Source organism: Euprymna scolopes, chromosome 8 (genome assembly GCF_053919585.1).
Source record: "Euprymna scolopes isolate OS-2025 chromosome 8, ASM5391958v1, whole genome shotgun sequence".
Lineage (NCBI taxonomy): Eukaryota > Metazoa > Mollusca > Cephalopoda > Sepiida > Sepiolidae > Euprymna > Euprymna scolopes.
This window is the reverse complement of record NC_136489.1, coordinates 54,227,375-54,245,067: the sequence shown is the minus strand read 5'-3', so window position 1 is coordinate 54,245,067 and position 17,693 is coordinate 54,227,375. Positions and strand designations below refer to the sequence as shown.

The following is a 17,693-nucleotide window of genomic DNA, read 5'->3' as shown; positions in this document are numbered from 1 at the left end:
TTTGTTTTACTTCAATTAACTATTAATTATTATTTTTTATATATATTGCTGTTTTTTATTTATTAATTTTTATATGGGAGGGGGCTTGTAGTAAGATCCTGTCTGGGCGGTGAGTTGGTGTATGAAAGGTCTGCAGTGGTATACCTGTTCTAATGGTTTAGGGTTTTACGGTGTAATGGTAAGTCTTTGGTGAAAGCCGTATGTAAAGTTATATAATGAATGAAGATCCGCGCTTCAGTCTGTTCCGGTCGTAATTTGGATATTAGTAGTTATTACTTTATGCGAAGATTCCCGATATTGGGTTCTGTTGTTGAAATATCGACTTTAATATATACATTGGTGTTTCTGCAGGTGTTGAGGTGTTAGTGGAATGATGCTGCTTCTGTGTGTGTGTGTTCCTTGATTCTTATGTGTAGGGGCCTCGTGGGGCTACCCACGTAAAATTTTCCGCAGGCAAGCATTCTAGTTTGTAGACTACGTGTGTGCAGTGGCAAATGGTTGCAGGATATATGGGGTAATTTTTCAGTGTGCATGGTGGTGGGTCCTCATTGTTCTTGCGTTTAGAAAGCTGCTGTCTAAGGGTGGTTCGGAGGGAGTTAGTTACATATTGAGACCCTCCTTTCTGATAGCCCTACGGATAGCCGTTGTGATCGTGTCGCTGAGGTGGGTCATTTTAAGGAAGCAGATATTGGTAGGGAAGTTTCTTATACGTTTTTTTTTTGGGGGGGAGGTCCAGAGGTATATATATATATATATATATATATATATATATATATATATATATATATATATATATATATATATAAAGTTACTATATTTATTTATTACGGCCAAGTTTTTATTCCTATGATTACTTAAGGAATTTCCAAAAAAACTAAATTTATGTAATGTACTTCTTGCCACTCGTATAATTAGGAATTAATGCAAAATTACTGTGTTTTTTTCGCTTATGCAAGCTGATCAGAAAATTGTCGATCTTTTCTGACAAAAAAAAAACAAAACCTATTCATGTAATCCAAAAATACGTTTCATGCATTTCATCCAGATAAATATCACGCTTTACAGGAATGATAAGACAAATTGCATGTTTTATCTGATTGCTAAATGTTAACATCAAAGTTTCAACGTTTACAGTGAATAGTTATAACTTTATATATATATATATATATATATATATATATATATATATATATATATATATATAAAAAAAATCAGCTAGTCCAATATGGCTGAAAATCTTTACGGGCAATTTATATGATATACAATTGAGGATTAATAGAGATTAATATTGATTAGAATAAACATGTATTGTCAAAATCTTTTGAGTACCAATTTAACTCTAACCGTTAAATTGAAGCATTACATTTTTTTTTTTAATTACATTTTCACTCCAAACAAAGCACATTGCCACTTTGATGTAGGGGGCTACTATTAGGGACACATGCTACAGGGATACTAGGTGGGGAGTTAGGCAGTAAGATGTCGGTTTACGTTATACTTGAACTTCTGCATGTCAGTACATTTGGGCAAGCAGGAACCTGGCAGGGAGTTCTAAAGTCTAGCGGTTCTTGTGAAGAAACTACTGGAGGGGAAGGCCCTCTTACATCTAGGGATCTCTACTGTGAAGGGATGGGATTGTAATCCTTGTCGGGTTTGTCGGGGGTATTTACATAGAGGAGGTACAAGTCCTTGCAGCTCGTATGAACATACACCGTTAAAGTACTTGCAGAACAGGCAGAGGGATGCTACATTGCGTCGATGGGACAGAAGCTGAAACTGGGATGATAGTTCAAGACCTATTAGGTTGGCGACTCTCTAATGAACCTTGTCTAGGAGCGAGAGACTAGTAGCAGATGCACCGGCCCAAATATGTCAACAATACTCCATACATGGGCGAATGGTGGCCTTATAGAGGTACAAGATACTTTCAGGGGTCAGTAGCTTTCTAGCACAGTAGAGAGAACCTACCTTTTTCGCAGTGGTCCTGGCAATGCTCTCAATGTAATTGTTCCAACTCATGTTTCCTGTGAACGTTAGGTCGAGGAGTTTAAAAGATGTGCTTTCAGATAAAGAGTCTTTGGCCATTACTGTTGGTGGTAGAGAAGGTTTCTTATAGTTATTGAAGGAAACTAGTTTAGTCTTGGCAGCATTGAATGTGACCATCGATTTTTGTCACCATTCCACTACATATTGGAGGTCATCCTCGAGTGTTTTTGCCATATCTTTAGATATGTGTTCATTTGTTTTCCTGTCGTGTCTGTTATAGAGCGTGGTGTCATCAGCATATATACCCATCTCACAGACAATTTTGTCAGGGAGGTCATTTATGAATATTATGAATAATAGATATCCAAGGGTAGACCCCTGAGGCACTCCCGTATTTATATCATATTGTTTAGATATATGGTCATCGTGGACAACCTGGATTTTTCTCTTACCTGAGAAGGATTTAATTATGTTTAGTATTCTTCCAGTGATACCGTATGATCTCATTTTCCTGAGAAGACCTTCGTACCATATCATGTCAAAAGCCTTAGATATATCTAGAGCTACCGCTCTACCCTCCGCTGTTTTGTCAAGTGAATGGTATATACGCTCGGTGATTACAGTTAGAATATCTGCTGTAGAACGGACTTGCCTAAATCCATAATGTAGTTCGGTAAGAATTTTAATATCTGTAAGGTGATGAACTAGAGCTTGATTAATTATGGACTCAAATATTTTGGCAGAAAGTGGGAGGAAGTTAATGGGGCGATAATTTATTGGGTCAGTTCTTTCGCCAGCATTCTTGAAACTTGGTACCTCAGAAGATCAATATTTTTAAACATGCTCTAAACCACAGTAGAAACACTGTGAAGAGGAGACACTATTCTATTCGCTTTGCACAGCTTCCCACGGTTTGTAATTGTTCGAAAAAGTTACTCCAGCCAATGCACAAGATAATATGGGCCAAATATTCTCGATTAGGTTTGGATTGAGGCTTTGACCTGGTCAAAACATTATATGAATTGAATTATCCGAAAACGATTTTTGTCACTTAACCGTGTGCGCTGGGGCATTATCATGTTGCAAAATAATGTTCTGGGATATTCCCAGCTTCTGAGTACTTGGTAACATTCCTGTTTCTAATATCCGAATGTATTTCTTTCATTGAGTGATTTCGCACATCTAATAAGTTCTTTAACTCCTGCTGCAGTATACGTTCCTCATACCATTGCCCCCTCCATTTTTGTGTTTAACTTTCGTTTTTTTATGCAACTTGGCGAGAATTATTCTCCAGTTCTTCGAATACAACGTTTCGGCGCATCACTAACAAGACAAAATCTTGATTCATCTGACAAGAAAACATTCCTGAACCAGTCTGTACATTTTTTACCATAACACCAGAAAAGTCTCTTTCTATCATTTATTTTTTTTTCTTAGATAAAATTGGCTTCTTTGCACACCTTTTATAAGAAAATCCCATCTTTTTCATTCCTCTAGATATTTTATATCTAGAAAAAGAATTTCCTATCTCTGTTTTGAATTCTTTGCCACGGTCAACATAAGTTTTCTCTCTGCCCTTCAAGACAGTTAATTTAAGCCTGTGCTCATCCTTCAAAGTGGATGCTCTAGGGCGACCAGATCCAGATTTCCTTTTTACCAAGCGTTCAACTTCGAACCTTTCACCAATTCGCTTCACTGAGGAAAGAGATATTTTCACATTTTCTTTTCTTAAAATATCAAAAACTTGTTTGTAAGTCATTTTGGACGGCCTTAATCCTGCAATTCGTTTTTTTCATATCCTCGCTATTTTTAGAATTAATTATTCCACTTACTATTATCTGCTATAATAATAATGATCTGTAAAATAGAATTTTTCAGTGTAAATTCATGGAAAACTATTGAAAAATTGATTTATTTCTTCTTTCATTCTTGGCCGATTGTTTGTGCTCATGAGTTTATATAATAGCTTGAATCAAACTTTAAAATGAAAAAGTTAAGTATCGTGGTGCAATTGGGCTTTAAACAGAAACATTAATTCCGAACGCAGTTCTGCCATATCAAAGTAATTACCGCTAATTCATATGTCGGCCCCTTTTGGCTATTATGGTAATAAAACTCTCAAATACACTTGTGATCTTAGACTGTGTAAAGTGTTAAGTTTCGTCAAAAACGTCTGTTTCTTATTTCATCGGAGAATTTCGATGATCGATTATCAGTACCTATCAAAGATATTCGGAAATAAGCCTATCTAATATACTGAAAGTACCTTCCTGTGAATTTTATTACAAATCAGCCCAGCTGTTTTCGAATCTATCAGGAACGATCTCACAGCCACACAGACAGTTTATCTTATTTAATAATATAGATTAGTGCAGACACCAACGAAGCACAAATATTCCGTTATTTTTCACGCGAATCTCAAAATATCACTTTCACTAAGAATGTTGGCAAATTACACATGAGCCCTTTCCGCAAATGCCTGCGTGTGTAAGTACGTAAGTGTATACGGTTGCAAGTATATGTAATCGTACTTATACACATATATGGTATGTTTTTGTTTATGTGCGGTTCCTTTGCGATACATTTTTAATAATACTTTTACTTCGGGTATTTGTTCACTGATGTATTTAAAAGTTAATTAAAGCATATTATTTTTTGTAAGGTGTTTTTAAATAATATATTTTCTTGTTTTTTTAATTTTGCATGGTTTATTTTAATTGTTTTTTAATGTGGGTTACATAGATCTGCATATGTAATTCCCTTTCATTCTTCATTAGTGTGCTTCGTTTGGCCGTGGACCGATTATTATAAGAAGATTTCACTCGCGGGGTCGTATGATTTGCCGAGCACTGATCCGAACCAAAGCCAATATCAATACACCATTGTTATATGTACAAATGGTACGTGATTTTCCCAGGCGCTGATAAAGCTTAGTTGTAAGAAATTTTAAGTGTTAAACATATACATAAACAGGTACTACAACACTGGGGTTCAAACAATCGTACGCAAGGGGTTACCAATAAAGGGAAATATTTTGGAAAATTAGCAAATACTTGTGATTCTATTTCTTTTAACATGGTTCATATATCTATATTATAAAGCTGAACGTCTGTGTGTGTCTGGTCACTAATAGGCTCCTATATGGTTGACTATTATAGAAAACTGATCACATATAATGAAAGAAGATGTATCGAGACACAGAAATGGGTATGTTTGATCTGGCATAATGATGATTCATTAAAATTGTGGGGTCTGTGTACGCGCCTGGTCCACAAAGTATGGAAATCAAAAAAATTAAAAATTAAAAAAAAACATTTACAAGTGTTTTTGATATAGATGTACATAATAATACTTTAACAAGTATGTTTTAACTTAAATAGGGATGGTATAATAAAATTGTGGGGTCTGCGTTCGCGCCTGGCCCCCATAAAATGGAAATAGGGACAAACTTAATAAACACTTTTCATATCTTTCTGCGTAAGTATACTTTGATAATTATGTTTCATTTTGAGGAAATATGGTATAATAAAATTATGGGGTGTTCGTTCGCACCTTATTTCCATAGAATGGAAATATGTCACAAAGTTTTACAAGTTTTTTTTAATATGAATCCACAGAATATTGTGATAAGTGTTTCAGTGTGAACAGGTATGGTATAATAAATTAAGGGGTGTATCTAATTAATTTTTCCTTTCATCACATTTTGCTTTGGTTTTGATATCCCAAATTTGAAGCTATTACTTTACAACCCTTCCTTTTCATAACCTATCATACTTTCATAAATGAGAGTCCATATTTTTGTAGGCTGATTTTAAATGCTAGTATATATATATATATATATATATATATATATATATATATATATAAATATATATATATAGAGAGAGAGAGATAGAGAGAGAGAGAGACAGACATACAGACATACAGACAGACGATGGTGAAATGGGATCCGAATAAAGCGAAAAGTGTGTGTCAATTATTTAAATTCTCTGGTAGAAAAAAACGCTATAAAACAATACATAAAATTTCGCAACAAAGAAGGAATTTACATAAAAACGGAAAATATATAACTCAAATAAAGTGTAATCGTAAAAAGAAAATATATTCTGGAAAAGGCAAAGCAGAATTTAAAATATAAAAGAAATTCGTACCAAATAGAGCAGATAATTTAACTATAAGCACATTGTATATTGCTGTTTAACGATCTTTCGTGATTATTTAATAGCAAACACAATGCAGGATTAATTGAAAACTAGAGAATAGGGAGATCGGTTTCATGGCTACAGTAGTTTAAAGGAATATAATCTATTTGATGGGATTTGAAGACATGAGAAAGCTTGTTCTGTTTTCATTATCACCATAGCACTCAAGTACAATAATAACTCATTTCCAAAACGATACTTAAACTACACAAAAAATATTGTCCTTTAAAAAACACTGTTTCCTATTTAAATTATATTATATGAATTAGAATGCCATAGAACGTTATGATTTTTTTGTATCTATATCCAATAAAAATTATTATAGAATAAACAAGGTTTGAACTTTAAAAAACATGTAAATCATAATTATTGTGCCTTATAAATTCACAAATTATTTTATACATTTTTCAATTTCTGCTTGTTTGAAATTAAGAGAAATTTTGGTAATAATCATAATTATCAAATTTCCTTTTTGAACATTTCATGAGTCATTAATTATAGTAATGCTTATTATTTCAATGTTCATTATCTTTTCGATTGGATTTTATTGTTCAATTAAGTAAAATGGGTTTTCTATTACCTTGATATAAAATAATAAAATGATATGTATATCTATATAGATACACATTCACACACACAGCCACACACACACACACACACATATATATATATATATATATATATATATATATATAGATATACATTTAAATAACAATAAAATAATTGCCCTAGAAAAGACGATGTGATTTCATTTTCGTTGGATGAAAATAGGTTTTCATTTTTGTTGCAGACTATCTACGAATTGTCAATTGTGCACAAATTCTAAGAGCCTCGGGACCTTCTATTATGTTTGAAATTGGCATAATGGTCAACGAGCCGCTGTACAACTCATTCTCTTTATCGATGCAACTTATTAAATAGGACAATTAGAAGTATCCTCAAAAATGCTCGCTGGATTGCCACGAATAACCGGGACGTACCCAAGGTGATAAAAACAAATTTCCGTCAACGGGTATTGTATTTGGTGTGGTTTCAAGTGACGGCCATATTATGCCAACTTATATCTTATAAGTTGACTGGAAATTCAATATCAAAGTGTAGGTAGATGTGCTAAAACGTGTTGTGATCCCTCTGGTGCAATCAGGTGGCCTCTGGTAGACCTTATGTGTGACACCAATACTCGGCGCCGGCCCACTATTCCAAAGATACCAAGACTTGGCCTCAGAAGAGGGCTGCGACATTGTACTCTTCTTTTACTGCTCCCCAATCCTCCCCAGAATTGAACCTGATGCACTCATTCGTACGACCATACGTCAAGAACCTCACAATCACGACCTTCCACAACACCAAAGCCAGTCTGACCGCCTCCATCTGCTGAGTATTCGCCAAACTTTAACCAGAGCTTGTGAAACAGACATGCTCTCAGTCTATACCTATATAGAGGGCGGTGCTGATGGTGATTCTGGCTACATAAAATAAATATCAACTCTACTACAGAATCAAGTTACTTAAATTGTTTTTGTTTTTTTATGTTTAAATAAAACTGTCGTGTTTTGTAGCGCGACACCTTGATCGTACCACCTCTCTCTCTTTACATACACACACACACACATACACACACACACACATTTGTGACGATTTCGAAATTCAATATAGTGTATGTGACATTTGCTGTTCTTCCGCATATTTTCCGTTAGTTTTCGGACTCTCCTTTCAATACTATAGATACTTTACCTCCAAGATGACTGCCTTGTCTGTTTTGCATGACAAACCTTATTATTTTTTACTTAAATTCTCTTTCTCCTGATCACTAACAAATCAAATCTGCTCTACTTCCTAAGTTGACACTAAACAAATCCGTCTCCCGTAACTTAGATGGGTCCTTGCTCTCCGCCCTTGACCTTAACAAACTCGCAAATCGATACCCATTAACACCTAAAATTTCCTAGGCATGCTCCCGATTATAACTCCCAACCCATAACCAAGCTTCTAAGTAAATACTTACTAGCCTTAGTCCAATACATTGACTTAAAGTAATCTATAATGAACAGTAACCGTTAATATCTCTTTATTAAGAGATAGTATTGCAATAATTATTACACAAACTAAACCGGTACTCATTGAAATAAAAACTTCCGGATATTAAGAGAAAGGCGAAGTCATTCTCCTTAGTTGTAGTCTAAAGGCAACTTACTCAAATTGTCTAAAATTCCATGCATTCGTATACAATACTACTTATCCATCCATCTATACTTTTACTATACTTACTGAATATGCAATAACCTATATCTATCAGGTATAACTGTACTCCATTTCAAATGTTCTCTTGTCTCTATACTGAACATATCTAATCTTTCAGTCTTACTAAATGTCCGGTTTGGGCACCAAATCAGAATTTCTAATAGAAAGTAGATCATACTCTAGCACTTTATCCTAATTCCTAAACCTACTAAACCATATCTAACCATACATTCCTAAACCTACTAAACCATATCTAACCATACATTGCTAAACTTACAAAACTATATCTAACCATACATCAACTCGACTCTCTCGATCCAATACTGTAGCAAATTTAACTGCTTCCACTGCATGAATTTCTACGTATGCCCTCTCTCAGTATAAATGAAAATGGACAGCATAATAATGCCCTTTTTAAACCACACTTGAGGAGTGAAAATCTTCTGTAGAAGCTAACCTAAATGCCCGATTTTCCAGGAGATATTAACCTAAATAACCAATAAATATTAACTACCCATGCGGGGTCGCAGAAATACCTGGATTAGGACCCAGGCGCGGGGCGAACCCCCTCGGAGCTGATGGACCCGTAGGTCTTCCCAGGCCATCCGTCTAGGAGAAGGAAAACTCTGAAACTAAACCTAGGGGAGGGAGGCCTCTTCAGTCCTGGACGACAACCTTCCTAGAGCTGGTGACTCAAACAAATCACCGGTTGGCAAACCTAAACTGCTTAAGGAGGAGATAGACTCTGTCTATCGCTCGGCTTTCATACTCCTTCTTTGCCTATTGGCCAGGCGTAGAGGTACTATCACAGGGACTCGCTTGAATCACCCAGTGGTTGACCTTGTTTCCTGACTAGGGTAATGAACGCCGCTTTTCCCCACTCCTGCCACATCCCATCCCCCTAAACTGGACACAGTGGGGTGCTTCAGTGCCATATATGTCAGTGCAGTTGGACTGGGCTGGCTTTGCCTAATGGATTGAGGGTACCGGATTGACAGTTCCTGGCTGCTGTTTCCGACTGATAGTACAGGAGCCCTAACTCTTTGGTAGCGCTTAGAGCGGCTGCTCCATCAACAGTTGTAAAATATCGGGATGTTTGTAGTGCCATGTCGCGCATGGAAAGGGACCCTGCACTCATCCCCGGTGGGCTTTCCCGAGGCCACAATCCTGTGGGTGAGGACAGCTGATGGTCTACTTGTATTGCATGTCTGGTATTCTGCACAACTACTTGTCCAGCACCCCCTCACTCATCCACCCTAACTGAAACTTTTAAATAAAATAAAATGAAATGACAGCTCAAGCAAAAGTTACGTTTAAACCAGGACCAAACTCAAAGAAAACCAACCTGCCTCCTCCCTTGAGGCTTGCATTTACTAATATCCGCGGGCTTAGAACTAACTTAGATGATGTTGAGTCATTTCTCCTTGTAAACACCCCGGATATCTTAGCATTAAGTGAAACTAACCTTCACTCCTCCATACCCTCTAACCACTTTAACATGCCTGGTTATCTCCCACTCTACCGTAAGGACTCGGACAGACATATGCATGGACTTGGAGTCTATATTCGAAACACCCTCCCCCTAACTAGAGAAATAAAACTAGAATCAGAGGGCCAGGCCTTTATGTGCTTCAGACTAAATATGCAACACAATATTAGCTACTTATATTTTCTCTACCGCTCTCCCTCAAACCAAGACTGTACCCTAATAAACAAAGTCTCAGACAGCATAGATATAGCACTCTCCCTCGATACTAGCGCACAAATACATGTATTTGGTGACTTCAATGTCCACCACAGTAACTGGCTAGGATTCTCAAATCACACAGACGTAGCTGGTAGCGCCACATATAGCTTCTCTATATCTCATTCCCTATCTCAGATGGTTACATTTCCGACACGTTTCCCAGACCAGCACGATCAACATGCCTCACTTCTAGATCTCTTTCTGACAACAGTTCCCAATGACTGTACAACAAATGCCCATAGCCCACTCGGGAATGCTGATCACGCTGTGATAATGGTAGAAATCAGCCTAAATTCTCGCCCTAAAACTGAAGACCCACTACTCAAAACAACGAGGTATTACAAAAAGGCTGATTGGGAAGCCATCAGGGAGCTCATCAGAGATGCCCCATGGCAAAATATCTTTACTCTTCCAGCGGAACAGTGTGCAAATGAGACAACTGAATGGTTCAAAACTGCTATTGAAGCACATGTTCCCGCACGGAAATACTATAGCAAGCCCCACTCCCCCCAATGGTTTACTTCTGCTTGTGCAGCTGCCATTTGTCAAAGGCAGCATGCGTTCCGCAGATTCAACCGACATAAGTCCAGCTCAAATAAACAGAAGTTTATAGAAGCTAGAAATAATTGTAAGAGAGTGATAGACACAGCTAAGTCAGATTACTCTGAAACCACCAGAAAGCGCATCGAAGCACAGAAATTAGGAACCCGGGATTTTTGGAAAATCTACAACAGCGTAGTTAATAATGGACAGTCAATTATTCCCCCACTAACAAACAATCATGAGGTTGCTTGCACGGCAACTGACAAGGCTAATCTGCTTGCCAGTCGGTTTGCCTCAAACTCCACACTGAACTCGGTACACCACTCACTCCCTGATTTTCCTCTGCGAACAGACGCCACACTTGACGACTTGAAAATCACCCCTTCTCAGGTACATGCATTTAAAAAAACCTAGACACCTCTAAAGCATGTGGACCAGATCTCATCCCGGCTGTGCTATTAAAAAAATGCTCTGCCGAGGTTGCTCCAGTTCTGTCCAAACTTTACAATAAATGCCTTAACGAATCTTGTTTTCCCGACTGCTGGAAAACCGCCTCTGTGGTACCAGTCTTCAAGAATTCTGGTGAAAGAACTGACCCACTAAATTATCGCCCCATTAGCCTCCTCCCGCTTTTCGCCAAAATATTTGAGTCCTTAGTTAATAAAGCCCTAGTCCAGCACCTAACAGCTGCTAAACTCTTGACTGACAAACAATATGGATTCAGGCAAGCCCGTTCAACAGCAGATATCTTAACTGTAGTTTCTGAACGTATATACCGTTCATTGGATAAAACAGGGGAGGGTAGAGCGGTGGCCCTTGATATATCTAAGGCTTTTGACAGGGTATGGCACGATGGTCTTCTAAGGAAAATTAGATCATATGGAATCACTGGAAGAATTCATAACGTAATTAAATCCTTCTTAAGTAATAGAAAAATCAAAGTTGTCCTCGACGGACGTACATCCAAACAATATGACATAAATGCGGGAGTGCCTCAGGGGTCTATCCTTGGACCTCTATTGTTCCTGATATTCATAAACGACCTCCCTGATAATATTGTTTCGGAGATGGGTATATTTGCCGATGACACCACTCTCTATAACAGATATGAGGGGAAAACAAATGAACACATATCCAAGAAAATGGCAGAAACACTAGAGGATGACCTCCAATCCGTAGTGGAATGGGGACAAAAATGGTTGGTCTCATTCAATGCTGCTAAGACTAAGCTTGTTTCCTTCAATAACTACAAGAAACCTTCTCTACCACCAATAGCAATGGCCAAGAACACATTGCCTGAAAGTACTTCTTTTAAACTCCTCGGCCTAACGTTTACAGGGAATATGAACTGGAATAGATACATTGAGAGCATTGCCAAGGCTGCTGCAAGGAAGGTTGGCTCCCTCTACCGTGCTAGAAAACTACTTACGCCTGCCAGTATCCTATACCTCTATAAGGCAACCATTCGCCCATGTATGGAGTACTGTTGTCACATCTGGGCTGGTGCATCTGCTGCTTGTCTCTCGCTCCTGGACAGGGTTCAAAAAAGAGTCGCAAACCTGATAGGTCCTGAACTGTCATCTAGGCTTCAACCTCTGTCCCATCGACGAGATGTTGCATCCCTCTGCCTGTTCTACAAATACTTTAATGGTGAATGCTCTGACGAACTGCAAACACTTGTACCTCCCCGACGTAACTACCCCCGACAAACCCGACAAGCTACTAAGTCTCATCCCTTTACAGTGGAGATCCCTAGGTGCAAGAAAGCCTTTTACTCCAATAGTTTCTTCCCCAGAACTGCGGGTCTTTGGAACTCCCTTCCGGGATTCTGCTTTCCCAACTGCAATGATATGCAGAAGTTCAAGTGTAATGTTAACAAACATCTTTCTACTCTTCTCCCTTCATAATGACCCCGCTAATTAATTCCCTAATAGTAGCCCCCTGCTTCAAAGTGGCACTGTGCCTTGTTTGGGGTGAAAATTGAATAAAAAAAAAAAAAAAAAAAAAAAAATACTATCTATTCATAAGAAATGTGGTTGGTTATTGCGCAACAACTGCTTCACAAATACACGCGCATCTACTCTTACAGGGTCGTCTATTTTTTCTAAAAGATTGAATGGATACATCAATATATACATTCACTGATGAAATCCAGAAATTGATGAAATACGTAAATTTTTTTATGCTAACATTTTATATATGAACACAGTATATATATGTAAATATATATATATATATATATATATTAATATATATAGATATATAGATATATGTATATTTATGTGTATATATGTATGTATATATATATGTGTGTGTGTGCGAGTGTTTGTGTGCGTGTATATAATCATATTGATTATTCCCGTAACAGTATTAAATGCATTATAGTGTCAGAAATAAAAAATAATAGAAGTCCTAATCCTTTAAATTTCACTACTTTCATTGTTAGCTTTTATGTTGCTTTTATGGTTCAAATGTTTACTTTCGTCAGCATAATATTAACGATTGGGAAACGATGATTGTGTGTAAAAAAGTAATATATATATATATATATATATATATATATATATATATATATATATGAAATAAAATGGAGGTAGAAGGACCTGGATACTTAACGTTTCGCCCGATTTATGCGGGCTTCTTCAAGAGGGATGGTCAATGACCATCCCTCTTGAAGAAGCCCGCATAAATCGGGCGAGACGTTGAGTTCCCAGATCCTTCCACCTCCATTTTATTTCATATCGTCGGATTTAATCCAGCTCAACAATCATATATATATATATATATATATATATATATATATATATATATATATATATATATATATATATGTATATATATATATATATATATATATATAGGAGAAAGATAATTAAAACTGTAAGTTTAACTTTACAATAAAAATTTATTTTTCGACTTATACTCCAAAAACAAAGCAATTTACAAAGTACTTATTCTGCGGAGTTTCAATTTTATCCTTAGTATTCTTCTCATCAGAAGACATAAAGAAATCAGCAAACTCCGCAGAATAAGAACTTCGTAAATTTTCTTTGGAGTATTCCATCGAACAATAAATTTTAAATGTAAAGTTCAACTTACAGTTTTAATTTTCTTTCTCTTATAATAAGCTCTACTTTCTATTGCGTATTTAGCTTTTAAAAATTCGGTTGGGATTAAATTTTCTATATATAAATACTCTTATTTATATTAGTTTGAAGTTTACCATTGCGTATATCAGGTAAACACTACACTCCTTTGTTTTCATTATATATATATATATATATATATATATATATATATATATATATATATATATATATACTAGAATGTCAGTCGGCGTTGCGCGGGTGTTTGGATATGTATGTTGAGCAAAAAAAAATGGTAGGCAGGCTCGAACCCTTACCGCAAAGAAGAAAAAGAACGGGGAAAAAACCTTACATCTATTCTGTTACGACCATCGGCAAACTGGAAATGACATGTTTTAAGATAAAGGCAAGACAATCGAAAGGAGAGGATGGCTTTAAAAAATATCGGCGAAAATAGCGACCCCCTGTAGAAAAATGCCCTGTTTAAGGTGAATATATTAATGTTTTTCGCCAATTTTTCGATATTTGTCGTCTGAAAAGTAGAAACTCAAAACGATACTGATCTTGAGAAAATCGGTCGCCCCCGTCGAAAGAGTTGGGAAGACATGCAAACATACATACATACATTTATATATTGGTAGTAAAATGTTCAACCCAAACCGATGAAAAAGCTTACGCTATCTCTGAATACTCTTTATGTAAAATTTCAAATGTTTCGACCAGAAATTGTCTGAGTAATTTGGTAGAAACCACAGAGGTCGGTTTTTTTTTTAACTTTGACCCATATTATATAAATTTATTGTTTTGGGCTCACATCAAGTCATTACGTTAGATCTATGTCTAAGAAACCTATATCTAAAACTTCAAGTGTTTAGACCCAACATTTTCGGAGAAGTTTGATAGAGTTCTCAAAGGTCAAATCGTTAGACTTTGACCCCTTAACAACCAAATTTCTGGTCGAACATCGATCACATAGATTTTCCCAAACCTCAGTACCCTGTATATCTAATTTCGAGTCTGTAGACTTAAAATTGACAGAGTTATTGCGTAGGGAAATGTACATAGACCGACAGACATACAGACATGCACCCAGATACACAAACATGTTCACTTTTATAGATATACTAGCATTTCAGCCCGGCGTTGCCCAGGTGTTTTGAGGTGTATGCTGACAAAAAGAAAGGATTAATTTTTTAAACTTTGACCTCTATTATGACCCTTTAACATTTCTTGTTTTGGGCTCATATCAGATTATGAAGTTAGATTCATGTGCGAGGCACCTATATCTAAAATTTCAAGAGTGTAGACCAAAAATTGTCGGAGGAGTTAGGTAGAGTTCTAAAAGGAAAAATCGTTGAACTTTGACCCCTGAACAGCAAAATTTCTGGCCGGCAACTGATCACATCGATTTTCCCAAATCTCAGTACCCTGTATATCAAATTTCGAGTCTGTAGACTAAAGATTGACAGAGTTATTGCGTAGGGAAATGTACACAGACAGAGATATACACAGACAATCAGATACACAGACAGACACAGAAACACACAGACATGTTCAATTTAATAGATATATAGATAGACTAATAGATTAAATAAATATATATACGTATACATAAATATATATGGAAACAATTTTTGTGTACTGTAAAGATTTTATGCAAATATTATGCAAGTATAAATCATGTAGAATATCTGCATGAATATAATGATACGTATTAGTTAACTCTAAATGATCATCCCATAAAAAACAAAAAAAACTAATAGGGAATTAATTAAAATGAATGCTTAAAAGAATATGCAAATTAGCTAGATCGTTTGCTAGTGAATGCATTTCAACAACCCATATAGAAAAAAAAATTGTATTTTCTTTTTAAATAAATAGAAAATGGGGGTTTTAATATGAATATCAATACACACAAATGAAAAACGAATTTATAGGAGTACTAGCATTTCAGCTCGGCGTAGCCCGGATGTTTGGATGTGTCTGTTGAGCAAAAAAAAAGTTGTAGTAGGAAGGCAGGCTCGAACCGGTTTCGCGAAGGAGGAAAAGAACGGGGAAGATTTGTCGTCTATGCTGTTACGACCACCGCCAAACCGGAAGTAACATTTTTAAAATAAAGGCTAATAATCGAAAGGAGAGGATGACTTTAAAAAATATCGGCGAAAAAAGCGACCCCCCCTGTAGAAAAGTTCCCAGATGAAGATGAAGATATTAATGTTTTTAGCCAATTCCTCGATATTTGTTGTCTGAAAGGTCGGACAATAAAACGATACTGATCTTGGTAAAATCTGTTACCTCTGTCGAAAAGTTTAGGCACACATGAAAACATACATGCATACATACATTTATATATTGGTAACTAAAAAATTTCAACCCAAACCGATTAAAATTCTTGTCCTATCTCTGAATACCCTTTAGTCAAATTTCAAATGTTTAGACCAGAAATTGTCTGAGTAAATAGGTGTATTTTGAGCAAAAATAAAACAAAACAAAGCGGTAATTATTTTAAACTTTGACCCTATTATGACCCATTAAGATTTATTGTTTTGGCCTCAAATCAAGTTATTAAGTTAGATCCATGTCCAAGGAACCTATATCTAAAATTTCAAGTGATTAGACACAAAATTGTCGGGGGAGTTTGGTAGTAAATTTCTCAAAGGTAAAATCGTTGAACTTTGACTCCTTAACAGCCATATTTCTGGCCGAAAACCGATCCCCAAGATTTTCCCCGATCTCAGTACCCTGTGTATCACATTTCGAGTCTGTAGACTAAAAATTTATAGAATTATTGTGTATGGAAATGTACACACCCATCCACCCACACACACACACACAAAAACACACAGACACGTTCACTTTTATAGATATACTAGCATGGGCGCCCAGCGTTGCCTGGATATTTGAAGTTGTATATTCAGCAAAAAAAGCGGTCAATTTTTTTAAAATTTGACCCCAATTATGACCCCCTTAAAATGTATTGTTTTGGGCTCAAATCAAGTTATTAAGTTAGATCCATGCCAAATGAATATATATCTAAAATTTTAAGTGTTTAGACCCTAAATTCTCGGAGGAGTTTGGTAGAGTTCTCAGAGGTCAAATCGTTTTACTTTAACCCCTTAATCGCCAAATTTCTGACCGAAAACCGATCACATCGATTTTCCCGAATCTCAGTACCCTGTATATCAAATTTCGAGTCTGTAGACTGAAATTGACAGAGTTATTGCGTAGAGAAATATACATCCACAGACTCACAGATACCCAGATAAACAGATACACAGACACATTCACTTTTGTATATATACTAACAATTAGACCCGGCGTAGCCTGGGTGTTTGGGGGTGTATGCTGAAAAAATAGTCAATTTTTTTTATCTTTGACCCCTATTATGCCCCTTAAAATTTATTGTTTTTGGCTCAAATATAGATATTTAGTTAGATCCATGTATACGGAACCTATGCCTAAAATTTAAAGTGTTTGGATCACAAATTGTCGGAGGAGTTGGGTAGAGTTCTCGAAGGTCAAATCCTCAAATTTATGGCCGAAAACCGATCACATCGATTTTCCAAAATCTCAGTACCCTGTATATCAAATTTCGAGATTGTAGACTAAAAATTGACAAAGTTATTGCGTAGGGAAATGTACACAGACAGACAGACACACACACCCACAAACAGACACGTTTACTTTTATAGATGATGGATGGTTATGTCTGCAATTTTCTTACTATCAGATTGACAAGAAAGTTCTTGCGGTTTTTAACTTTTAAATTCAGTTTAACATATATTGGATCAAACAAAATATTAGGTTCATATGAAAGATACTGTTGTTTCTTGACATTCCACTTCATGCCAAAAATACGACATTATGTTTGCACTAACCTTATATAAT

General features: G+C 36.2%; 1 protein-coding gene across 1 annotated transcript in view; it reads right to left on the bottom strand.

The window, feature by feature from the left end:
- The window catches only part of LOC145283575 (putative G-protein coupled receptor No9), a 355,093-nt gene that overhangs the window by 329,676 nt on the left and 7,724 nt on the right, over positions 1-17,693 (bottom strand). The window lies entirely within an intron of this gene.